The sequence below is a fragment of the Eurosta solidaginis genome, unplaced genomic scaffold (genome assembly GCF_040869045.1).
Source record: "Eurosta solidaginis isolate ZX-2024a unplaced genomic scaffold, ASM4086904v1 ctg00001051.1, whole genome shotgun sequence".
Taxonomy (NCBI): Eukaryota; Metazoa; Arthropoda; class Insecta; order Diptera; family Tephritidae; genus Eurosta; species Eurosta solidaginis.
The window spans coordinates 588,375-616,161 of NW_027136896.1; positions in this window are offsets into that span (position 1 = coordinate 588,375).

A 27,787-nucleotide genomic window follows, 5' to 3' on the forward strand; every position below is an offset into this window, starting at 1 on the left:
TTGTTTGCATCAGAGCGATAATTTTTGAGATAGTTATTAAAACTGTTTAAAGGTTGTCAAACGTTGTTTCTCGTTGTATATCCTTTAATTCTAGAGTTAAATTGATAAATAACGTGTACGAATTTGTTTAACGCATTTGTTTTGGTTACTCGACGTCTCCGTTCTCGTGTAGCCTACATATTGCGTTTTTTTTTTTAATTTGCTTACCGCGCTAAAGGTTGGCATGCTTAAAATACGTAAGTCGTTTTGTTCAACAAATTTAAGTAGATAACTCATCAGTTGTTTGCATCAGAGTGATAATTTTTGAGATAGTTATTAAAACTGTTTAAAGGTTGTCAAACGTTGTTTCTCGTTGTATATCCTTTAATTCTAGAGTTAAATTGATAAATAACGTGTACGAATTTGTTTAACGCATTTGTTTTGGTTACTCGACGTCTCCGTTCTCGTGTAGCCTACATATTGCGTTTTTTTTTTTAATTTGCTTACCGGGCTAAAGGTTAGCATACTTAAAATACGTAAGTCGTTTTGTTCAACAAATTTAAGTAGATAACTCATCAGTTGTTTGCATCAGAGCGACAATTTTTGAGATAGTTATTAAAACTGTTTAAAGGTTGTCAAACGTTGTTTCTCGTTGTATATCCTTTAATTCTAGAGTTAAATTGATAAATAACGTGTACGAATTTGTTTAACGCATTTGTTTTGGTTACTCTACGTCTCCGTTCTCGTGTAGCCTACATATTGCGTTTTTTTTTAATTTGCTTACCGGGCTAAAGGTTAGCATGTTTAAAATACGTAAGTCGTTTTGTTCATCAAATTTAAGTAGATAACTCATTAGTTGTTTGCATCAGAGCGACAATTTTTGAGATAGTTATTAAAACTGTTTAAAGGTTGTCAAACGTTGTTTCTCGTTGTATATCCTTTAATTCTAGAGTTAAATTGATAAATAACGTGTACGAATTTGTTTAACGCATTTGTTTTGGTTACTCGACGTCTCCGTTCTCGTGTAGCCTACATATTGCGTTTTTTTTTAATTTGCTTACCGGGCTAAAGTTTAGCATGCTTAAAATACGTAAGTCGTTTTGTTCAACAAATTTAAGCAGATAACTCATCAGTTGTTTGCATCAGAGCGATAATTTTTGAGATAGTTATTAAAACTGTTTAAAGGTTGTCAAACGTTGTTTCTCGTTGTATATCCTTTAATTCTAGAGTTAAATTGATAAATAACGTGTACGAATTTGTTTAACGCATTTGTTTTGGTTACTCGACGTCTCCGTTCTCGTGTAGCCTACATATTGCGTTTTTTTTTAATTTGCTTACCGGGCTAAAGGTTAGCATGTTTAAAATACGTAAGTCGTTTTGTTCAACAAATTTGAGTAGATAACTCAGCAGTTGTTTGCATCAGAACGACAATTTTTGAGATAGTTATTAAAACTGTTTAAAGGTTGTCAAACGTTGTTTCTCGTTGTATATCCTTTAATTCTAGAGTTAAATTGATAAATAACGTGTACGAATTTGTTTAACGCATTTGTTTTGGTTACTCGACGTCTCCGTTCTCGTGTAGCCTACATATTGCGTTTTTTTTAATTTGCTTACCGCGCTAAAGGTTAGCACGCTTAAAATACGTAAGTCGTTTTGTTCAACAAATTTAAGTAGATAACTCATCAGTTGTTTGCATCAGAGCGACAATTTTTGAGATAGTTATTAAAACTGTTTAAAGGTTGTCAAACGTTGTTTCTCGTTGTATATCTTTTAATTCTAGAGTTAAATTGATAAATAACGTGTACGAATTTGTTTAACGCATTTGTTTTGGTTACTCGACGTCTCCGTTCTCGTGTAGCCTACATATTGCGTTTTTTTTTTAATTTGCTTACCGGGCTAAAGGTTAGCATGCTTAAAATACGTAAGTCGTTTTGTTCAACAAATTTAAGTAGATAACTCATCAGTTGTTTGCATCAGAGCGATAATTTTTGAGATAGTTATTAAAACTGTTTAAAGGTTGTCAAACGTTGTTTCTCGTTGTATCTCCTTTAATTCTAGAGTTAAATTGATAAATAACGTGTACGAATTTGTTTAACGCATTTGTTTTGGTTACTCGACGTCTCCGTTCTCGTGTAGCCTACATATTGCGTTTTTTTTTTAATTTGCTTACCGGGCTAAAGGTTAGCATGTTTAAAATACGTAAGTCGTTTTGTTCAACAAATTTGAGTAGATAACTCAGCAGTTGTTTGCATCAGAGCGACAATTTTTGAGATAGTTATTAAAACTGTTTAAAGGTTGTCAAACGTTGTTTCTCGTTGTATATCCTTTAATTCTAGAGTTAAATTGATAAATAACGTGTACGAATTTGTTTAACGCATTTGTTTTGGTTACTCGACGTCTCCGTTCTCGTGTAGCCTACATATTGCGTTTTTTTTTTTAATTTGCTTACCGGGCTAAAGGTTAGCATGTTTAAAATACGTAAGTCGTTTTGTTCAACAAATTTGAGTAGATAACTCATCAGTTGTTTGCATCAGAGCGACAATTTTTGAGATAGTTATTAAAACTGTTTAAAGGTTGTCAAACGTTGTTTCTCGTCGTATATCCTTTAATTCTAGAGTTAAATTGATAAATAACGTGTACGAATTTGTTTAACGCATTTGTTTTGGTTACTCGACGTATCCGTTCTCGTGTAGCCTACATATTGCGTTTTTTTTTTAATTTGCTTACCGGGCTAAAGGTTAGCATGCTTAAAATACGTAAGTCGTTTTGTTCAACAAATTTGAGTAGATAACTCATCAGTTGTTTGCATCAGAGCGACAATTTTTGAGATAGTTATTAAAACTGTTTAAAGGTTGTCAAACGTTGTTTCTCGTTGTATATCCTTTAATTCTAGAGTTAAATTGATAAATAACGTGTACGAATTTGTTTAACGCATTTGTTTTGGTTACTCGACGTCTCCGTTCTCGGGTAGCTTACATATTGCGTTTTTTTTTTTAATTTGCTTACCGGGCTAAAGGTTAGAATGTTTAAAATACGTAAGTCGTTTTGTTCAACAAATTTGAGTAGATAACTCATCAGTTGTTTGCATCAGAGCGACAATTTTTGAGATAGTTATTAAAACTGTTTAAAGGTTATCAAACGTTGTTTCTCGTTGTATATCCTTTAATTCTAGAGTTAAATTGATAAATAACGTGTACGAATTTGTTTAACGCATTTGTTTTGGTTACTCGACGTCTCCGTTCTCGTGTAGCCTACATATTGCGTTTTTTTTTTAATTTGCTTACCGGGCTAAAGGTTAGCATGCTTAAAATACGTAAGTCGTTTTGTTCAACAAATTTAAGTAGATAACTCATCAGTTGTTTGCATCAGAGCGATAATTTTTGAGATAGTTATTAAAACTGTTTAAAGGTTGTCAAACGTTGTTTCTCGTTGTATATCCTTTAATTCTAGAGTTAAATTGATAAATAACGTGTACGAATTTGTTTAACGCATTTGTTTTGGTTACTCGACGTCTCCGTTCTCGTGTAGCCTACATATTGCGTTTTTTTTTTAATTTGCTTACCGGGCTAAAGGTTAGCATGTTTAAAATACGTAAGTCGTTTTGTTCAACAAATTTGGGTAGATAACTCAGCAGTTGTTTGCATCAGAGCGACAATTTTTGAGATAGTTATTAAAACTGTTTAAAGGTTGTCAAACGTTGTTTCTCGTTGTATATCCTTTAATTCTAGAGTTAAATTGATAAATAACGTGTACGAATTTGTTTAACGCATTTGTTTTGGTTACTTGACGTCTCCGTTCTCGTGTAGCCTACATATTGCGTTTTTTTTTTTAATTTGCTTACCGGGCTAAAGGTTAGCATGTTTAAAATACGTAAGTCGTTTTGTTCAACAAATTTGAGTAGATAACTCATCAGTTGTTTGCATCAGAGCGACAATTTTTGAGATAGTTATTAAAACTGTTTAAAGGTTGTCAAACGTTGTTTCTCGTTGTATATCCTTTAATTCTAGAGTTATATTGATAAATAACGTGTACGAATTTGTTTAACGCATTTGTTTTGGTTACTCGACGTCTCCGTTCTCGTGTAGCCTACATATTGCGTTTTTTTTTTTAATTTGCTTACCGCGCTAAAGGTTAGCATGCTTAAAATACGTAAGTCGTTTTGTTCAACAAATTTAAGTAGATAACTCATCAGTTGTTTGCATCAGAGCGACAATTTTTGAGATAGTTATTAAAACTGTTTAAAGGTTGTCAAACGTTGTTTCTCGTTGTATATCCTTTAATTCTAGAGTTAAATTGATAAATAACGTGTACGAATTTGTTTAACGCATTTGTTTTGGTTACTCGACGTCTCCGTTCTCGTGTAGCCTACATATTGCGTTTTTTTTTTTAATTTGCTTACCGGGCTAAAGGTTAGCATGTTTAAAATACGTAAGTCGTTTTGTTCAACAAATTTGAGTAGATAACTCATCAGTTGTTTGCATCAGAGCGACAATTTTTGAGATAGTTATTAAAACTGTTTAAAGGTTATCAAACGTTGTTTCTCGTTGTATATCCTTTAATTCTAGAGTTAAATTGATAAATAACGTGTACGAATTTGTTTAACGCATTTGTTTTGGTTACTCGATGTCTCCGTTCTCGTGTAGCCTACAAATTGCGTTTTTTTTTAATTTGCTTACCGCGCTAAAGGTTGGCATGCTTAAAATACGTAAGTCGTTTTGTTCAACAAATTTAAGTAGATAACTCATCAGTTGTTTGCATCAAAGCGATAATTTTTGAGATAGTTATTAAAACTGTTTAAAGGTTGTCAAACGTTGTTTCTCGTTGTATATCCTTTAATTCTAGAGTTAAATTGATAAATAACGTGTACGAATTTGTTTAACGCATTTGTTTTGGTTACTCGATGTCTCCGTTCTCGTGTAGCCTACATATTGCGTTTTTTTTTTTAATTTGCTTACCGGGCTAAAGGTTAGCATGCTTAAAATACTTAAGTCGTTTTGTTCAACAAATTTAAGTAGATAACTCATCAGTTGTTTGCATCAGAGCGACAATTTTTGAGATAGTTATTAAAACTGTTTAAAGGTTGTCAAACGTTGTTTCTCGTTGTATATCCTTTAATTCTAGAGCTAAATTGATAAATAACGTGTACGAATTTGTTTAACGCATTTGTTTTGGTTACTCGACGTCTCCGTTCTCGTGTAGCCTACATATTGCGTTTTTTTTTTAATTTGCTTACCGGGCTAAAGGTTAGCATGTTTAAAATAGGTAAGTCGTTTTGTTCAACAAATTTAAGTAGATAACTCATCAGTTGTTTGCATCAGAGCGACAATTTTTGAGATAGTTATTAAAACTGTTTAAAGGTTGTCAAACGTTGTTTCTCGTTGTATATCCTTTAATTCTAGAGTTAAATTGATAAATAACGTGTACGAATTTGTTTAACGCATTTGTTTTGGTTACTCGACGTCTCCGTTCTCGTGTAGCCTACATATTGCGTTTTTTTTTTTTAATTTGCTCACCGGGCTAAAGGTTAGCATGTTTAAAATACGTAAGTTGTTTTGTTCATCAAATTTAAGTAGATAACTCATCAGTTGTTTGCATCAGAGCGACAGTTTTTGAGATAGTTATTAAAACTGTTTAAAGGTTGTCAAACGTTGTTTCTCGTTGTATATCCTTTAATTCTAGAGTTAAATTGATAAATAACGTGTACGAATTTGTTTAACGCATTTGTTTTGGTTACTCGACGTCTCGGTTCTCGTGTAGCCTACAAATTGCGTTTTTTTTTTAATTTGCTTACCGGGCTAAAGGTTAGCATGCTTAAAATACGTAAGTCGTTTTGTTCATCAAATTTAAGTAGATAACTCATCAGTTGTTTGCATCAGAGCGACAATTTTTGAGATAGTTATTAAAACTGTTTAAAGGTTGTCAAACGTTGTTTCTCGTTGTATATCCTTTAATTCTAGAGTTAAATTGATAAATAACGTGTACGAATTTGTTTAACGCATTTGTTTTGGTTACTCGACGTCTCCGTTCTCGTGTAGCCTACATATTGCGTTTTTTTTTAATTTGCTTACCGGGCTAAAGGTTAGCATGCTTAAAATACGTAGGTCGTTTTGTTCAACAAATTTAAGTAGATAACTCATCAGTTGTTTGCATCAGAGCGATAATTTTTGAGATAGTTATTAAAACTGTTTAAAGGTTGTCAAACGTTGTTTCTCGTTGTATATCCTTTAATTCAAGAGTTAAATTGATAAATAACGTGTACGAATTTGTTTAACGCATTTGTTTTGGTTACTCGACGTCTCCGTTCTCGTGTAGCCTACATATTGCGTTTTTTTTTTTAATTTGCTTACCGCGCTAAAGGTTGGCATGCTTAAAATACGTAAGTCGTTTTGTTCAACAAATTTAAGTAGATAACTCATCAGTTGTTTGCATCAGAGTGATAATTTTTGAGATAGTTATTAAAACTGTTTAAAGGTTGTCAAACGTTGTTTCTCGTTGTATATCCTTTAATTCTAGAGTTAAATTGATAAATAACGTGTACGAATTTGTTTAACGCATTTGTTTTGGTTACTCGACGTCTCCGTTCTCGTGTAGCCTACATATTGCGTTTTTTTTTTTAATTTGCTTACCGGGCTAAAGGTTAGCATACTTAAAATACGTAAGTCGTTTTGTTCAACAAATTTAAGTAGATAACTCATCAGTTGTTTGCATCAGAGCGACAATTTTTGAGATAGTTATTAAAACTGTTTAAAGGTTGTCAAACGTTGTTTCTCGTTGTATATCCTTTAATTCTAGAGTTAAATTGATAAATAACGTGTACGAATTTGTTTAACGCATTTGTTTTGGTTACTCTACGTCTCCGTTCTCGTGTAGCCTACATATTGCGTTTTTTTTTTAATTTGCTTACCGGGCTAAAGGTTAGCATGTTTAAAATACGTAAGTCGTTTTGTTCATCAAATTTAAGTAGATAACTCATTAGTTGTTTGCATCAGAGCGACAATTTTTGAGATAGTTATTAAAACTGTTTAAAGGTTGTCAAACGTTGTTTCTCGTTGTATATCCTTTAATTCTAGAGTTAAATTGATAAATAACGTGTACGAATTTGTTTAACGCATTTGTTTTGGTTACTCGACGTCTCCGTTCTCGTGTAGCCTACATATTGCGTTTTTTTTTTAATTTGCTAACCGGGCTAAAGTTTAGCATGCTTAAAATACGTAAGTCGTTTTGTTCAACAAATTTAAGCAGATAACTCATCAGTTGTTTGCATCAGAGCGATAATTTTTGAGATAGTTATTAAGACTGTTTAAAGGTTGTCAAACGTTGTTTCTCGTTGTATATCCTTTAATTCTAGAGTTAAATTGATAAATAACGTGTACGAATTTGTTTAACGCATTTGTTTTGGTTACTCGACGTCTCCGTTCTCGTGTAGCCTACATATTGCGTTTTTTTTTAATTTGCTTACCGGGCTAAAGGTTAGCATGTTTAAAATACGTAAGTCGTTTTGTTCAACAAATTTGAGTAGATAACTCAGCAGTTGTTTGCATCAGAACGACAATTTTTGAGATAGTTATTAAAACTGTTTAAAGGTTGTCAAACGTTGTTTCTCGTTGTATATCCTTTAATTCTAGAGTTAAATTGATAAATAACGTGTACGAATTTGTTTAACGCATTTGTTTTGGTTACTCGACGTCTCCGTTCTCGTGTAGCCTACATATTGCGTTTTTTTTAATTTGCTTACCGCGCTAAAGGTTAGCACGCTTAAAATACGTAAGTCGTTTTGTTCAACAAATTTAAGTAGATAACTCATCAGTTGTTTGCATCAGAGCGACAATTTTTGAGATAGTTATTAAAACTGTTTAAAGGTTGTCAAACGTTGTTTCTCGTTGTATATCTTTTAATTCTAGAGTTAAATTGATAAATAACGTGTACGAATTTGTTTAACGCATTTGTTTTGGTTACTCGACGTCTCCGTTCTCGTGTAGCCTACATATTGCGTTTTTTTTTTAATTTGCTTACCGGGCTAAAGGTTAGCATGCTTAAAATACGTAAGTCGTTTTGTTCAACAAATTTAAGTAGATAACTCATCAGTTGTTTGCATCAGAGCGATAATTTTTGAGATAGTTATTAAAACTGTTTAAAGGTTGTCAAACGTTGTTTCTCGTTGTATCTCCTTTAATTCTAGAGTTAAATTGATAAATAACGTGTACGAATTTGTTTAACGCATTTGTTTTGGTTACTCGACGTCTCCGTTCTCGTGTAGCCTACATATTGCGTTTTTTTTTTAATTTGCTTACCGGGCTAAAGGTTAGCATGTTTAAAATACGTAAGTCGTTTTGTTCAACAAATTTGAGTAGATAACTCAGCAGTTGTTTGCATCAGAGCGACAATTTTTGAGATAGTTATTAAAACTGTTTAAAGGTTGTCAAACGTTGTTTCTCGTTGTATATCCTTTAATTCTAGAGTTAAATTGATAAATAACGTGTACGAATTTGTTTAACGCATTTGTTTTGGTTACTCGACGTCTCCGTTCTCGTGTAGCCTACATATTGCGTTTTTTTTTTTAATTTGCTTACCGGGCTAAAGGTTAGCATGTTTAAAATACGTAAGTCGTTTTGTTCAACAAATTTGAGTAGATAACTCATCAGTTGTTTGCATCAGAGCGACAATTTTTGAGATAGTTATTAAAACTGTTTAAAGGTTGTCAAACGTTGTTTCTCGTTGTATATCCTTTAATTCTAGAGTTAAATTGATAAATAACGTGTACGAATTTGTTTAACGCATTTGTTTTGGTTACTCGACGTATCCGTTCTCGTGTAGCCTACATATTGCGTTTTTTTTTTAATTTGCTTACCGGGCTAAAGGTTAGCATGCTTAAAATACGTAAGTCGTTTTGTTCAACAAATTTGAGTAGATAACTCATCAGTTGTTTGCATCAGAGCGACAATTTTTGAGATAGTTATTAAAACTGTTTAAAGGTTGTCAAACGTTGTTTCTCGTTGTATATCCTTTAATTCTAGAGTTAAATTGATAAATAACGTGTACGAATTTGTTTAACGCATTTGTTTTGGTTACTCGACGTCTCCGTTCTCGGGTAGCTTACATATTGCGTTTTTTTTTTTAATTTGCTTACCGGGCTAAAGGTTAGAATGTTTAAAATACGTAAGTCGTTTTGTTCAACAAATTTGAGTAGATAACTCATCAGTTGTTTGCATCAGAGCGACAATTTTTGAGATAGTTATTAAAACTGTTTAAAGGTTATCAAACGTTGTTTCTCGTTGTATATCCTTTAATTCTAGAGTTAAATTGATAAATAACGTGTACGAATTTGTTTAACGCATTTGTTTTGGTTACTCGACGTCTCCGTTCTCGTGTAGCCTACATATTGCGTTTTTTTTTTAATTTGCTTACCGGGCTAAAGGTTAGCATGCTTAAAATACGTAAGTCGTTTTGTTCAACAAATTTAAGTAGATAACTCATCAGTTGTTTGCATCAGAGCGATAATTTTTGAGATAGTTATTAAAACTGTTTAAAGGTTGTCAAACGTTGTTTCTCGTTGTATATCCTTTAATTCTAGAGTTAAATTGATAAATAACGTGTACGAATTTGTTTAACGCATTTGTTTTGGTTACTCGACGTCTCCGTTCTCGTGTAGCCTACATATTGCGTTTTTTTTTTAATTTGCTTACCGGGCTAAAGGTTAGCATGTTTAAAATACGTAAGTCGTTTTGTTCAACAAATTTGGGTAGATAACTCAGCAGTTGTTTGCATCAGAGCGACAATTTTTGAGATAGTTATTAAAACTGTTTAAAGGTTGTCAAACGTTGTTTCTCGTTGTATATCCTTTAATTCTAGAGTTAAATTGATAAATAACGTGTACGAATTTGTTTAACGCATTTGTTTTGGTTACTCGACGTCTCCGTTCTCGTGTAGCCTACATATTGCGTTTTTTTTTTTAATTTGCTTACCGGGCTAAAGGTTAGCATGTTTAAAATACGTAAGTCGTTTTGTTCAACAAATTTGAGTAGATAACTCATCAGTTGTTTCCATCAGAGCGACAATTTTTGAGATAGTTATTAAAACTGTTTAAAGGTTGTCAAACGTTGTTTCTCGTTGTATATCCTTTAATTCTAGAGTTATATTGATAAATAACGTGTACGAATTTGTTTAACGCATTTGTTTTGGTTACTCGACGTCTCCGTTCTCGTGTAGCCTACATATTGCGTTTTTTTTTTTAATTTGCTTACCGCGCTAAAGGTTAGCATGCTTAAAATACGTAAGTCGTTTTGTTCAACAAATTTAAGTAGATAACTCATCAGTTGTTTGCATCAGAGCGACAATTTTTGAGATAGTTATTAAAACTGTTTAAAGGTTGTCAAACGTTGTTTCTCGTTGTATATCCTTTAATTCTAGAGTTAAATTGATAAATAACGTGTACGAATTTGTTTAACGCATTTGTTTTGGTTACTCGACGTCTCCGTTCTCGTGTAGCCTACATATTGCGTTTTTTTAATTTGCTTACCGCGCTAAAGGTTAGCATGCTTAAAATACGTAAGTCGTTTTGTTCAACAAATTTAAGTAGATAACTCATCAGTTGTTTGCATCAGAGCGACAATTTGTGAGATAGTTATTAAAACTCTTTAAAGGTTGTCAAACGTTGTTTCTCGTTGTATATCCTTTAATTCTAGAGTTAAATTGATAAATAACGTGTACGAATTTGTTTAACGCATTTGTTTTGGTTACTCGACGTCTCCGTTCTCGTGTAGCCTACATATTGCGTTTTTTTTTTTAATTTGCTTACCGGGCTAAAGGTTAGCATGTTTAAAATACGTAAGTCGTTTTGTTCAACAAATTTGAGTAGATAACTCATCAGTTGTTTGCATCAGAGCGACAATTTTTGAGATAGTTATTAAAACTGTTTAAAGGTTGTCAAACGTTGTTTCTCGTTGTATATCCTTTAATTCTAGAGTTAAATTGATAAATAACGTGTACGAATTTGTTTAACGCATTTGTTTTGGTTACTCGACGTCTCCGTTCTCGTGTAGCCTACATATTGCGTTTTTTTTTTAATTTGCTTACCGGGCTAAAGGTTAGCATGTTTAAAATACGTAAGTCGTTTTGTTCATCAAATTTAAGTAGGTAACTCATCAGTTGTTTGCATCAGAGCGACAATTTTTGAGATAGTTATTAAAAATTGTTTAAAGGTTGTCAAACGTTGTTTCTCGTTGTATATCCTTTAATTCTAGAGTTAAATTGATAAATAACGTGTACGAATTTGTTTAACGTATTTGTTTTGGTTACTCGACGTCTCCGTTCTCGTGTAGCATACATATTGCGTTTTTTTTTTTAATTTGCTTACCGGGCTAAAGGTTAGCATGCTTAAAATACGTAAGTCGTTTTGTTCAACAAATTTAAGTAGATAACTCAACAGTTGTTTGCATCAGAGCGATAATTTTTGAGATAGTTATTAAAACTGTTTAAAGGTTGTCAAACGTTGTTTCTCGTTGTATATCCTTTAATTCTAGAGTTAAATTGATAAATAACGTGTACGAATTTGTTTAACGTATTTGTTTTGGTTACTCGACGTCTCCGTTCTCGTGTAGCCTACATATTGCGTTTTTTTTAATTTGCTTACCGGGCTAAAGGTTAGCATGTTTAAAATACGTTAGTCGTTTTGTTCAACAAATTTAAGTAGATAACTCATCAGTTGTTTGCATCAGAGCGACAATTTTTGAGATAGTTATTAAAACTGTTTAAAGGTTGTCAAACGTTGTTTCTCGTTGTATATCCTTTAATTCTAGAGTTAAATTGATAAATAACGTGTACGAATTTGTTTAACGCATTTTTTTTGGTTACTCGACGTCTCCGTTCTCGTGTAGCCTACATATTGCGTTTTTTTTTTAATTTGCTTACCGGGCTAAAGGTTAGCATGTTTAAAATACGTAAGTCGTTTTGTTCAACAAATTTGAGTAGATAACTCAGCAGTTGTTTGCATCAGAGCGACAATTTTTGAGATAGTTATTAAAACTGTTTAAAGGTTGTCAAACGTTGTTTCTCGTTGTATATCCTTTAATTCTAGAGTTAAATTGATAAATAACATGTACGAATTTGTTTAACGCATTTGTTTTGGTTACTCGACGTCTCCGTTCTCGTGTAGCCTACATATTGCGTTTTTTTTTTTTAATTTGCTTACCGGGATAAAGGTTAGCATGCTTAAAATACGTAAGTCGTTTTGTTCAACAAATTTAAGTAGATAACTCATCAGTTGTTTGCATCAGAGCGACAATTTTTGAGATAGTTATTAAAACTGTTTAAAGGTTGTCAAACGTTGTTTCTCGTTGTATATCCTTTAATTCTAGAGTTAAATTTATAAATAACGTGTACGAATTTGTTTAACGCATTTGTTTTGGTTACTCGACGTCTCCGTTCTCGTGTAGCCTACATATTGCTTTTTTTTTTAATTTGCTTACCGGGCTAAAGGTTAGCATGTTTAAAATACGTAAGTCGTTTTGTTCATCAAATTTAAGTAGATAACTCATCAGTTGTTTGCATCAGAGCGACAATTTTTGAGATAGTTATTAAAACTGTTTAAAGGTTGTCAAACGTTGTTTCTCGTGTACGAATCTGTTTAACGCATTTGTTTTGGTTACTCGACGTCTCCGTTCTCGTGTAGCCTACATATTGCGTTTTTTTTTTTAATTTGCTTACCGGGCTAAAGGGTAGCATGCTTAAAATACGTAAGTCGTTTTGTTCAACAAATTTAAGTAGATAACTCATCAGTTGTTTGCATCAGAGCGATAATTTTTGAGATAGTTATTAAAACTGTTTAAAGGTTGTCAAACGTTGTTTCTCGTTGTATATCCTTTAATTCTAGAGTTAAATTGATAAATAACGTGTACGAATTTGTTTAACGTATTTGTTTTGGTTACTCGACGTCTCCGTTCTCGTGTAGCCTACATATTGCGTTTTTTTTTTTAATTTGCTTACCGGGCTAAAGGTTAGCATGCTTAAAATACGTAAGTCGTTTTGTTCAACAAATTTAAGTAGATAACTCATCAGTTGTTTGCATCAGAGCGATAATTTTTGAGATAGTTATTAAAACTGTTTAAAGGTTGTCAAACGTTGTTTCTCGTTGTATATCCTTTAATTCTAGAGTTAAATTGATAAATAACGTGTACGAATTTGTTTAACGCATTTGTTTTGGTTACTCGGCGTCTCCGTTCTCGTGTAGCCTACATATTGCGTTTTTTTTTTTATTTGCTTACCGGGCTAAAGGTTAGCATGTTTAAAATACGTAAGTCGTTTTGTTCATCAAATTTAAGTAGATAACTCATCAGTTGTTTGCATCAGACCGACAATTTTTGAGATAGTTATTAAAACTGTTTAAAGGTTGTCAAACGTTTTTTTCTCGTTGTATATCCTTTAATTCTAGAGTTAAATTGATAAATAACGTGTACGAATTTGTCTAACGCATTTGTTTTGGTTACTCGACGTCTCCGTTCTCGTGTAGCCTACATATTGCGTTTTTTTTTTAATTTGCTTACCGGGCTAAAGGTTAGCATGTTTAAAATACGTAAGTCGTTTTGTTCAACAAATTTAAGTAGATAACTCATCAGTTTTTTGCATCAGAGCGACAATTTTTGAGATAGTTATTAAAACTGTTTAAAGGTTGTCAAACGTTGTTTCTCGTTGTATATCCTTTAATTCTAGAGTTAAATTGATAAATGACGTGTACGAATTTGTTTAACGCATTTGTTTTGGTTACTCGACGTCTCCGTTCTCGTGTAGCCTACATATTGCGTTTTTTTTTTTAATTTGCTTACCGGGCTAAAGGTTAGCATGTTTAAAATACGTAAGTCGTTTTGTTCAACAAATTTAAGTAGATAACTCATCAGTTGTTTGCATCAGAGCGACAATTTTTGAGATAGTTATTAAAACTGTTTAAAGGTTGTCAAACGTTGTTTCTCGTTGTATATCCTTTAATTCTAGAGTTAAATTGATAAATAACGTGCACGAATTTTTTTAACGCATTTGTTTTGGTTACTCGACGTCTCCGTTCTCGTGTAGCCTACATATTGCGTTTTTTTTTAATTTGCTTACCGGGCTAAAGGTTAGCATGTTTAAAATACGTAAGTCGTTTTGTTCAACAAATTTGAGTAGATAACTCAGCAGTTGTTTGCATCAGAGCGACAATTTTTGAGATAGTTATTAAAACTGTTTAAAGGTTGTCAAACGTTGTTTCTCGTTGTATATCCTTTAATTCTAGAGTTAAATTGATAAATAACGTGTACGAATTTGTTTAACGCATTTGTTTTGGTTACTCGACGTCTCCGTTCTCGTGTAGCCTACATATTGCGTTTTTTTTTTAATTTGCTTACCGGGCTAAAGGTTAGCATGTTTAAAATACGTAAGTCGTTTTGTTCAACAAATTTGAGTAGATAACTCATCAGTTGTTTGCATCAGAGCAACAATTTTTGAGATAGTTATTAAAACTGTTTAAAGGTTGTCAAACGTTGTTTCTCGTTGTATATCCTTTAATTCTAGAGTTAAATTGATAAACAACGTGTACGAATTTGTTTAACGCATTTGTTTTGGTTACTCGACGTCTCCGTTCTCGTGTAGCCTACATATTCCGTTTTTTTTTTAATTTGCTTACCGGGCTAAAGGTTAGCATGCTTAAAATACGTAAGTTGGTGTGTTCAACAAATTTGAGTAGATAACTCATCAGTTGTTTGCATCAGAGCGACAATTTTTGAGATAGTTATTAAAACTGTTTAAAGGTTGTCAAACGTTGTTTCTCGTTGTATATCCTTTAATTCTAGAGGTGAATTGATAAATAACGTGTACGAATTTGTTTAACGCATTTGTTTTGGTTACTCGACGTCTATGTTCTCGGGTAGCCTACATATTGCGTTTTTTTTTTTAATTTGCTTACCGGGCTAAAGGTTAGCATGTTTAAAATACGTAAGTCGTTTTGTTCAACAAATTTGAGTAGATAACTCATCAGTTGTTTGCATCAGAGCGTCAATTTTTGAGATAGTTATTAAAACTGTTTAAAGGTTGTCAAACGTTGTTTCTCGTTGTATATCCTTTAATTCTAGAGTTAAATTGATAAATAACGTGTACGAATTTGTTTAACGCATTTGTTTTGGTTACTCGACGTCTCCGTTCTCGTGTAGCCTACATATTGCGTTTTTTTTTTTTAATTTGCTTACCGGGCTAAAGGTTAGCATGCTTTAAATACGTAAGTCGTTTTGTTCAACAAATTTGAGTAGATAACTCATCAGTTGTTTGCATCAGAGCGACAATTTTTGAGATAGTTATTAAAACTGTTTAAAGGTTGTCAAACGTTGTTTCTCGTTGTATATCCTTTAATTCTAGAGTTAAATTGATAAATAACGTGTACGAATTTGTTTAACGCATTTGTTTTGGTTACTCGACGTCTCCGTTCTCGTGTAGCCTATATATTGCGTTTTTTTTTTTAATTTGCTTACCGCGCTAAAGAATAGCATGCTTAAAATACGTAAGTCGTTTTGTTCAACAAATTTAAGTAGATAACTCATCAGCTGTTTGCATCAGAGCGACAAATTTTGAGATAGTTATTAAAACTGTTTAAAGGTTGTCAAACGTTGTTTCTCGTTGTATGTCCTTTAATTCTAGAGTTAAATTGATAAATAACGTGTACGAATTTGTTTAACGCATTTGTTTTGGTTACTCGACGTCTCCGTTCTCGTGTAGCCTACATATTGCGTTTTTTTTTTTTAATTTGCTTACCGGGCTAAAGGTTAGCATGTTTAAAATACGTAAGTCGTTTTGTTCAACAAATTTGAGTAGATAACTCATCAGTTGTTTGCATCAGAGCGACAATTTTTGAGATAGTTATTAAAACTGTTTAAAGGTTGTCAAACGTTGTTTCTCGTTGTATATCCTTTAATTCTAGAGTTAAATTGATAAATAACGTGTACGAATTTGTTTAACGCATTTGTTTTGGTTACTCGACGTCTCCGTTCTCGTGTAGCCTACATATTGCGTTTTTTTTTTTTAATTTGCTTACCGGGCTAAAGGTTAGCATGTTTAAAATACGTAAGTCGTTTTGTTCATCAAATTTAAGTAGATAACTCATCAGTTGTTTGCATCAGAGCGACAATTTTTGAGATAGTTATTAAAACTGTTTAAAGGTTGTCAAACGTTGTTTCTCGTTGTATATCCTTTAATTCTAGAGTTAAATTGATAAATAACGTGTACGAATTTGTTTAACGCATTTGTTTTGGTTACTCGACGTCTCCGTTCTCGTGTAGCCTACATATTGCGTTTTTTTTTTTTTAATTTGCTTACCGGGCTAAAGGTTAGCATGCTTAAAATACGTAAGTCGTTTTGTTCAACAAATTTAAGTAGATAACTCAACAGTTGTTTGCATCAGAGCGATAATTTTTGAGATTGTTATTAAAACTGTTTAAAAGTTGTCAAACGTTGTTTCTCGTTGTATATCCTTTAATTCTAGAGTTAAATTGATAAATAACGTGTACGAATTTGTTTAACGTATTTGTTTTGGTTACTCGACGTCTCCGTTCTCGTGTAGCCTACATATTGCGTTTCTTTTTAATTTGCTTACCGGGCTAAAGGTTAGCATGTTTAAAATACGTAAGTCGTTTTGTTCATCAAATTTAAGTAGATAACTCATCAGTTGTTTGCATCAGAGCGACAATTTTTGAGATAGTTATTAAAACTGTTTAAAGGTTGTCAAACGTTGTTTCTCGTTGTATATCCTTTAATTCTAGAGTTAAATTTATAAATAACGGGTACGAATTTGTTTAACGCATTTGTTTTGGTTACTCGACGTCTCCGTTCTGGTGTAGCCTACATATTGCGTTTTTTTTTTTTAATTTGCTTGCCGGGCTAAAGGTTAGCATGCTTAAAATACGTAAGTCGTTTTGTTCAACAAATTTAAGTAGATAACTCAACAGTTGTTTGCATCAGAGCGGCAATTTTTGAGATAGTTATTAAAACTGTTTAAAGGTTGTCAAACGTTGTTTCTCGTTGTATATCCTTTAATTCTAGAGTTAAATTTATAAATAACGTGTAGGAATTTGTTTAACGCATTTGTTTTGGTTACTCGACGTCTCCGTTCTCGTGTAGCCTACATATTGCGTTTTTTTTTAATTTGCTTACCGGGCTAAAGGTTAGCATGCTTAAAATACGTAAGTCGTTTTGTTCAACAAATTTAAGTAGATAACTCATCAGTTGTTTGCATCAGAGCGACAATTTTTGAGATAGTTATTAAAACTGTTTAAAGGTTGTCAAACGTTGTTTCTCGTTGTATATCCTTTAATTCTAGAGTTAAATTGATAAGTAACGTGTACGAATTTGTTTAACGCATTTGTTTTGGTTACTCGACGTCTCCGTTCTCGTGTAGCCTACATATTGCGTTTTTTTTTTTTAATTTGCTTACCGGGCTAAAGGTTAGCATGCTTAAAATACGTAAGTCGTTTTGTTCAACAAATTTAAGTAGATAACTCATCAGTTTTTTGCATCAGAGCGACAATTTTTGAGATAGTTATTAAAACTGTTTAAAGGTTGTCAAACGTTGTTTCTCGTTGTATATCCTTTAATTCTAGAGTTAAATTGATAAATGACGTGTACGAATTTGTTTAACGCATTTGTTTTGGTTACTCGACGTCTCCGTTCTCGTGTAGCCTACATATTGCGTTTTTTTTTTAATTTGCTTACCGGGCTAAAGGTTAGCATGTTTAAAATACGTAAGTCGTTTTGTTCAACAAATTTAAGTAGATAACTCATCAGTTGTTTGCATCAGAGCGACAATTTTTGAGATAGTTATTAAAACTGTTTAAAGGTTGTCAAACGTTGTTTCTCGTTGTATATCCTTTAATTCTAGAGTTAAATTGATAAATAACGTGTACGAATTTTTTTAACGCATTTGTTTTGGTTACTCGACGTCTCCGTTCTCGTGTAGCCTACATATTGCGTTTTTTTTTAATTTGCTTACCGGGCTAAAGGTTAGCATGTTTAAAATACGTAAGTCGTTTTGTTCAACAAATTTGAGTAGATAACTCAGCAGTTGTTTGCATCAGAGCGACAATTTTTGAGATAGTTATTAAAACTGTTTAAAGGTTGTCAAACGTTGTTTCTCGTTGTATATCCTTTAATTCTAGAGTTAAATTGATAAATAACGTGTACGAATTTGTTTAACGCATTTGTTTTGGTTACTCGACGTCTCCGTTCTCGTGTAGCCTACATATTGCGTTTTTTTTTTAATTTGCTTACCGGGCTAAAGGTTAGCATGTTTAAAATACGTAAGTCGTTTTGTTCAACAAATTTGAGTAGATAACTCATCAGTTGTTTGCATCAGAGCAACAATTTTTGAGATAGTTATTAAAACTGTTTAAAGGTTGTCAAACGTTGTTTCTCGTTGTATATCCTTTAATTCTAGAGTTAAATTGATAAATAACGTGTACGAATTTGTTTAACGCATTTGTTTTGGTTACTCGACGTCTCCGTTCTCGTGTAGCCTACCTATTCCGTTTTTTTTTTAATTTGCTTACCGGGCTAAAGGTTAGCATGCTTAAAATACGTAAGTCGGTGTGTTCAACAAATTTGAGTAGATAACTCATCAGTTGTTTGCATCAGAGCGACAATTTTTGAGATAGTTATTAAAACTGTTTAAAGGTTGTCAAACGTTGTTTCTCGTTGTATATCCTTTAATTCTAGAGGTGAATTGATAAATAACGTGTACGAATTTGTTTAACGCATTTGTTTTGGTTACTCGACGTCTCCGTTCTCGGGTAGCCTACATATTGCGTTTTTTTTTTTAATTTGCTTACCGGGCTAAAGGTTAGCATGTTTAAAATACGTAAGTCGTTTTGTTCAACAAATTTGAGTAGATAACTCATCAGTTGTTTGCATCAGAGCGTCAATTTTTGAGATAGTTATTAAAACTGTTTAAAGGTTGTCAAACGTTGTTTCTCGTTGTATATCCTTTAATTCTAGAGTTAAATTGATAAATAACGTGTACGAATTTGTTTAACGCATTTGTTTTGGTTACTCGACGTCTCCGTTCTCGTGTAGCCTACATATTGCGTTTTTTTTTTTTAATTTGCTTACCGGGCTAAAGGTTAGCATGCTTTAAATACGTAAGTCGTTTTGTTCAACAAATTTGAGTAGATAACTCATCAGTTGTTTGCATCAGAGCGACAATTTTTGAGATAGTTATTAAAACTGTTTAAAGGTTGTCAAACGTTGTTTCTCGTTGTATATCCTTTAATTCTAGAGTTAAATTGATAAATAACGTGTACGAATTTGTTTAACGCATTTGTTTTGGTTACTCGACGTCTCCGTTCTCGTGTAGCCTATATATTGCGTTTTTTTTTTTAATTTGCTTACCGCGCTAAAGAATAGCATGCTTAAAAACGTAAGTCGTTTTGTTCAACAAATTTAAGTAGATAACTCATCAGCTGTTTGCATCAGAGCGACAATTTTTGAGATAGTTATTAAAACTGTTTAAAGGTTGTCAAACGTTGTTTCTCGTTGTATATCCTTTAATTCTAGAGTTAAATTGATAAATAACGTGTACGAATTTGTTTAGCGCATTTGTTTTGGTTACTCGACGTCTCCGTTCTCGTGTAGCCTACATATTGCGTTTTTTTTTTTAATTTGCTTACCGGGCTAAAGGTTAGCATGTTTAAAATACGTAAGTCGTTTTGTTCAACAAATTTGAGTAGATAACTCATCAGTTGTTTGCATCAGAGCGACAATTTTTGAGATAGTTATTAAAACTGTTTAAAGGTTGTCAAACGTTGTTTCTCGTTGTATATCCTTTAATTCTAGAGTTAAATTGATAAATAACGTGTACGAATTTGTTTAACGCATTTGTTTTGGTTACTCGACGTCTCCGTTCTCGTGTAGCCTACATATTGCGTTTTTTTTTTTAATTTGCTTACCGGGCTAAAGGTTAGCATGTTTAAAATACGTAAGTCGTTTTGTTCATCAAATTTAAGTAGATAACTCATCAGTTGTTTGCATCAGAGCGACAATTTTTGAGATAGTTATTAAAACTGTTTAAAGGTTGTCAAACGTTGTTTCTCGTTGTATATCCTTTAATTCTAGAGTTAAATTGATAAATAACGTGTACGAATTTGTTTAACGCATTTGTTTTGGTTACTCGACGTCTCCGTTCTCGTGTAGCCTACATATTGCGTTTTTTTTTTTTTAATTTGCTTACCGGGCTAAAGGTTAGCATGCTTAAAATACGTAAGTCGTTTTGTTCAACAAATTTAAGTAGATAACTCAACAGTTGTTTGCATCAGAGCGATAATTTTTGAGATTGTTATTAAAACTGTTTAAAGGTTGTCAAACGTTGTTTCTCGTTGTATATCCTTTAATTCTAGAGTTAAATTGATAAATAACGTGTACGAATTTGTTTAACGTATTTGTTTTGGTTACTCGACGTCTCCGTTCTCGTGTAGCCTACATATTGCGTTTCTTTTTAATTTGCTTACCGGGCTAAAGGTTAGCATGTTTAAAATACGTAAGTCGTTTTGTTCATCAAATTTAAGTAGATAACTCATCAGTTGTTTGCATCAGAGCGACAATTTTTGAGATAGTTATTAAAACTGTTTAAAGGTTGTCAAACGTTGTTTCTCGTTGTATATCCTTTAATTCTAGAGTTAAATTTATAAATAACGGGTACGAATTTGTTTAACGCATTTGTTTTGGTTACTCGACGTCTCCGTTCTGGTGTAGCCTACATATTGCGTTTTTTTTTTTAATTTGCTTGCCGAGCTAAAGGTTAGCATGCTTAAAATACGTAAGTCGTTTTGTTCAACAAATTTAAGTAGATAACTCAACAGTTGTTTGCATCAGAGCGGCAATTTTTGAGATAGTTATTAAAACTGTTTAAAGGTTGTCAAACGTTGTTTCTCGTTGTATATCCTTTAATTCTAGAGTTAAATTTATAAATAACGTGTACGAATTTGTTTAACGCATTTGTTTTGGTTACTCGACGTCTCCGTTCTCGTGTAGCCTACATATTGCGTTTTTTTTTAATTTGCTTACCGGGCTAAAGGTTAGCATGCTTAAAATACGTAAGTCGTTTTGTTCAACAAATTTAAGTAGATAACTCATCAGTTGTTTGCATCAGAGCGACAATTTTTGAGATAGTTATTAAAACTGTTTAAAGGTTGTCAAACGTTGTTTCTCGTTGTATATCCTTTAATTCTAGAGTTAAATTGATAAGTAACGTGTACGAATTTGTTTAACGCATTTGTTTTGGTTACTCGACGTCTCCGTTCTCGTGTAGCCTACATATTGCGTTTTTTTTTTTTAATTTGCTTACCGGGCTAAAGGTTAGCATGCTTAAAATACGTAAGTCGTTTTGTTCAACAAATTTAAGTAGATAACTCAACAGTTGTTTGCATCAGAGCGATAATTTTTGAGATTGTTATTAAAACTGTTTAAAGGTTGTCAAACGTTGTTTCTCGTTGTATATCCTTTAATTCTAGAGTTAAATTGATAAATAACGTGTACGAATTTGTTTAACGTATTTGTTTTGGTTACTCGACGTCTCCGTTCTCGTGTAGCCTACATATTGCGTTTCTTTTTAATTTGCTTACCGGGCTAAAGGTTAGCATGTTTAAAATACGTAAGTCGTTTTGTTCAACAAATTTAAGTAGATAACTCATCAGTTGTTGTCAAACGTTGTTTCTCGTTGTATATCCTTTAAATCTAGAGTTAAATTTATAAATAACGTGTACGAATTTGTTTAACGCATTTGTTTTGGTTACTCGACGTCTCCGTTCTCGTGTAGCCTACATATTGCGTTTTTTTTTTAATGTGCTTACCGGGCTAAAGGTTAGCATGCTTAAAATACGTAAGTCGTTTTGTTCAACAAATTTAAGTAGATAACTCATCAGTTGTTTGCATCAGAGCGGCAATTTTTGAGATAGTTATTAAAACTGTTTAAAGGTTGTCAAACGTTGTTTCTCGTTGTATATCCTTTAATTCTAGAGATAAATTGATAAATAACGTGTACGAATTTGTTTAACGCATTTGTTTTGGTTACTCGACGTCTCCGTTCTCGTGTAGCCTACATATTGCGTTTTTTTTTTAATTTGCTTACCGGGCTAAAGGTTAGCATGCTTAAAATACGTAAGTCGTTTTGTTCAACAAATTTAAGTAGATAACTCATCAGTTGTTTGCATCAGAGCAATAATTTTTGAGATAGTTATTAAAACTGTTTAAAGGTGGTCAAACGTTGTTTCTCGTTGTATATCCTTTAATTCTAGAGTTAAATTGATAAATAACGTGTACGAATTTGTTTAACGCATTTGTTTTGGTTACTCGACGTCTCCGTTCTCGTGTAGCCTACATATTGCGTTTTTTTTTTAATTTGCTTACCGGGCTAAAGGTTAGCATGCTTAAAATACGTAAGTCGTTTTGTTCAACAAATTTAAGTAGATAACTCATCAGTTGTTTGCATCAGAGCGATAATTTTTGAGATAGTTATTAAAACTGTTTAAAGGTTGTCAAACGTTGTTTCTCGTTGTATATCCTTTAATTCTAGAGTTAAATTGATAAATGACGTGTACGAATTTGTTTAACGCATTTGTTTTGGTTACTCGACGTCTCCGTTCTCGTGTAGCCTACATATTGCGTTTTTTTTTTTAATTTGCTTACCGGGCTAAAGGTTAGCATGTTTAAAATACGTAAGTCGTTTTGTTCAACAAATTTAAGTAGATAACTCATCAGTTGTTTCCATCAGAGCGACAATTTTTGAGATAGTTATTAAAACTGTTTAAAGGTTGTCAAACGTTGTTTCTCGTTGTATATCCTTTAATTCTAGAGTTAAATTGATAAATAACTTGTACGAATTTGTTTAACGCATTTGTTTTGGTTACTCGACGTCTCCGTTCTCGTGTAGCCTACATATTGCGTTTTTTTTTTAATTTGCTTACCGGGCTAAAGGTTAGCATGCTTAAAATACGTAAGTCGTTTTGTTCAATAAATTTAAGTAGATAACTCATCAGTTGTTTGCATCAGAGCAACAATTTTTGAGATAGTTATTAAAACTGTTTAAAGGTTGTCAAACGTTGTTTCTCGTTGTATATCCTTCAATTCTAGAGTTAAATTTATAAATAACGTGTACGAATTTGTTTAACGCATTTGTTTTGGTTACTCGACGTCTCCGTTCTCGTGTAGCCTACATATTGCGTTTTTTTTTTAATTTGCTTACCGGGCTAAAGGTTAGCATGTTTAAAATACGTAAGTCGTTTTGTTCATCAAATTTAAGTAGATAACTCATCAGTTGTTTGCATCAGAGCGACAATTTTTGAGATAGTTATTAAAACTGTTTAAAGATTGTCAAACGTTGTTTCTCGTTGTATATCCTTTAATTCTAGAGTTAAATTGATAAATAACGTGTACGAATTTGTTTAACGCATTTGTTTTGGTTACTCGACGTCTCCGTTCTCGTGTAGCCTACATATTGCGTTTTTTTTTTAATTTGCTTACCGGGCTAAAGGTTAGCATGTTTAAAATACGTAAGTCGTTTTGTTCATCAAATTTAAGTAGATAACTCATCAGTTGTTTGCATCAGAGCGACAATTTTTGAGATAGTTATTAAAACTGTTTAAAGGTTGTCAAACGTTGTTTCTCGTTGTATATCCTTTAATTCTAGAGTTATTTTGATAAATAACGTGTACGAATTTGTTTAACGCATTTGTTTTGGTTACTCGACGTCTCCGTTCTCGTGTAGCCTACATATTGCGTTTTTTTTTAATTTGCTTACCGGGCTAAAGGTTAGCATGTTTAAAATACGTAAGTCGTTTTGTTCAACAAATTTAAGTAGATAACTCATCAGTTGTTTGCATCAGAGCGACAATTTTTGAGATAGTTATTAAAACTGTTTAAAGGTTGTCAAACGTTGTTTCTCGTTGTATATCCTTTAATTCTAGAGTTAAATTGATAAATAACGTGTACGAATTTGTTTAACGCATTTGTTTTGGTTACTCGACGTCTCCGTTCTCGTGTAGCCTACATATTGCGTTTTTTTTTTAATTTGCTTACCGGGCTAAAGGTTAGCATGTTTAAAATACGTAAGTCGTTTTGTTCATCAAATTTAAGTAGATAACTCATCAGTTGTTTGCATCAGAGCGACAATTTTTGAGATAGTTATTAAAACTGTTTAAAGGTTGTCAAACGTTGTTTCTCGTTGTATATCCTTTAATTCTAGAGTTAAATTGATAAATAACGTGTACGAATTTGTTTAACGCATTTGTTTTGGTTACTCGACGTCTCCGTTCTCGTGTAGCCTACATATTGCGTTTTTTTTTAATTTGCTTACCGGGCTAAAGGTTAGCATGTTTAAAATACGTAAGTCGTTTTGTTCAACAAATTTAAGTAGATAACTCATCAGTTGTTTGCATCAGAGCGACAATTTTTGAGATAGTTATTAAAACTGTTTAAAGGTTGTCAAACGTTGTTTCTCGTTGTATATCCTTTAATTCTAGAGTTAAATTGATAAATAACGTGTACGAATTTGTTTAACGCATTTGTTTTGGTTACTCGACGTCTCCGTTCTCGTGTAGCCTACATATTGCGTTTTTTTTTTAATTTGCTTACCGGGCTAAAGGTTAGCATGTTTAAAATACGTAAGTCGTTTTGTTCAACAAATTTGAGTAGATAACTCAGCAGTTGTTTGCATCAGAGCGACAATTTTTGAGATAGTTATTAAAACTGTTTAAAGGTTGTCAAACGTTGTTTCTCGTTGTATATCCTTTAATTCTAGAGTTAAATTGATAAATAACGTGTACGAATTTGTTTAACGCATTCGTTTTGGTTACTCGACGTCTCCGTTCTCGTGTAGCCTACATATAGCGTTTTTTTTTTTAATTTGCTTACCGGGCTAAAGGTTAGCATGCTTAAAATACGTAAGTCGTTTTGTTCAACAAATTTGAGTAGATAACTCATCAGTTGTTTGCATCAGAGCGACAATTTTTGAGATAGTTATTAAAACTGTTTAAAGGTTGTCAAACGTTGTTTCTCGTTGTATATCCTTTAATTCTAGAGTTAAATTGATAAATAACGTGTACGAATTTGTTTCACGTATTTGTTTTGGTTACTCGACGTCTCCGTTCTCGTGTAGCCTACATATTGCGTTTTTTTTTTAATTTGCTTACCGGGCTAAAGGTTAGCATGTTTAAAATACGTAAGTGGTTTTGTTCAACAAATTTAAGTAGATAACTCATCAGTTGTTTGCATCAGAGCGACAATTGTTGAGATAGTTATTAAAACTGTTTAAAGGTTGTCAAACGTTGTTTCTCGTTGTATATCCTTTAATTCTAGAGTTAAATTGATAAATAACGTGTACGAATTTGTTTAACGCATTTGTTTTGGTTACTCGATGTCTCCGTTCTCGTGTAGCCTACATATTGCGTTTTTTTTTTAATTTGCTTACCGGGCTAAAGGTTAGCATGCTTAAAATACGTAAGTCGTTTTGTTCAACAAATTTAAGTAGATAACTCATCAGTTGTTTGCATCAGAGCGATAATTTTTGAGATAGTTATTAAAACTGTTTAAAGGTTGTCAAACGTTGTTTCTCGTTGTATATCCTTTAATTCTAGAGTTAAATTGATAAATAGCGTGTACGAATTTGTTTAGCGCATTTGTTTTGGTTACTCGACGTCTCCGTTCTCGTGTAGCCTACATATTGCGTTTTTTTTTTAATTTGCTTACCGGGCTAAAGGTTAGCATGTTTAAAATACGTAAGTCGTTTTGTTCAACAAATTTGAGTAGATAACTCAGCAGTTGTTTGCATCAGAGCGACAATTTTTGAGATAGTTATTAAAACTGTTTAAAGGTTGTCAAACGTTGTTTCTCGTTGTATATCCTTTAATTCTAGAGTTAAATTGATAAATGACGTGTACGAATTTGTTTAACGCATTTGTTTTGGTTACTCGACGTCTCCGTTCTCGTGTAGCCTACATGTTGCGTTTTTTTTTTTAATTTGCTTACCGGGCTAAAGGTTAGCATGCTTAAAATACGTAAGTCGTTTTGTTCAACAAATTTAAGTAGATAACTCATCAGTTGTTTGCATCAGAGCGATAATTTTTGAGATAGTTATTAAAACTGTTTAAAGGTTGTCAAACGTTGTTTCTCGTTGAATATCCTTTAATTCTAGAGTTAAATTGATAAATAACGTGTACGAATTTGTTTAACGCATTTGTTTTGGTTACTCGACGTCTCCGTTCTCGTGTAGCCTACATATTGCGTTTTTTTTTTAATTTGCTTACCGGGCTAAAGGTTAGCATGTTTAAAATACGTAAGTCGTTTTGTTCATCAAATTTAAGTAGATAACTCATCAGTTGTTTGCATCAGAGCGACAATTTTTGAGATAGTTATTAAAACTGTTTAAAGGTTGTCAAACGTTGTTTCTCGTTGCATATCCTTTAATTCTAGAGTTAAATTGATAAATAACGTGTACGAATTTGTTTAACGAATTTGTTTTGGTTACTCGACGTCTCCGTTCTCGTGTAGCCTACATATTGCGTTTTTTTTTTAATTTGCTTACCGGGCTAAAGGTTAGCATGTTTAAAATACGTAAGTCGTTTTGTTCAACAAATTTAAGTAGATAACTCATCAGTTGTTTGCATCAGAGCGCTAATTTTTGAGATAGTTATTAAAACTGTTTAAAGGTTGTCAAACGTTGTTTCTCGTTGTATATCCTTTAATTCTAGAGTTAAATTGATAAATAACGTGTACGAATTTGTTTAACGCATTTGTTGTGGTTACTCGACGTCTCCGTTCTCGTGTAGCCTACATATTGCGTTTTTTTTTTAAATTTGCTTACCGGGCTAAAGGTTAGCATGTTTAAAATACGTAAGTCGTTTTGTTCATCAAATTTAAGTAGATAACTCATCAGTTGTTTGCATCAGAGCGACAATTTTTGAGATAGTTATTAAAACTGTTTAAAGGTTGTCAAACGTTGTTTCTCGTTGTATATCCTTTAATTCTAGAGTTAAATTGATAAATAACGTGTACGAATTTGTTTAACGCATTTGTTTTGGTTACTCGACGTCTCCGTTCTCGTGTAGCCTACATATTGCGTTTTTTTTTTAATTTGCTTACCGGGCTAAAGGTTAGCATGTTTAAAATACGTAAGTCGTTTTGTTCAACAAATTTGAGTAGATAACTCAGCAGTTGTTTGCATCAGAGCGACAATTTTTGAGATAGTTATTAAAACTGTTTATAGGTTGTCAAACGTTGTTTCTCGTTGTATATCCTTTAATTCTAGAGTTAAATTGATAAATAACGTGTACGAATTTGTTTAACGTATTTATTTTGGTTACTCGACGTCTCCGTTCTCGTGTAGCCTACATATTGCGTTTTTTTTTTAATTTGCTTACCGGGCTAAAGGTTAGCATGCTTAAAATACGTAAGTCGTTTTGTTCAACAAATTTAAGTAGATAACTCATCAGTTGTTTGCATCAGAGCGATAATTTTTGAGATAGTTATTAAAACTGTTTAAAGGTTGTCAAACGTTGTTTCTCGTTGTATATCCTTTAATTCTAGAGTTAAATTGATAAATAACGTGTACGAATTTGTTTAACGCATTTGTTTTGGTTACTCGACGTCTCCGTTCTCGTGTAGCCTACATATTGCGTTTTTTTTTTAATTTGCTTACCGGGCTAAAGGTTAGCATGTTTAAAATACGTAAGTAGTTTTGTTCATCAAATTTAAGTAGATAACTCATCAGTTGTTTGCATCAGAGCGATAATTTTTGAGATAGTTATTAAAACTGTTT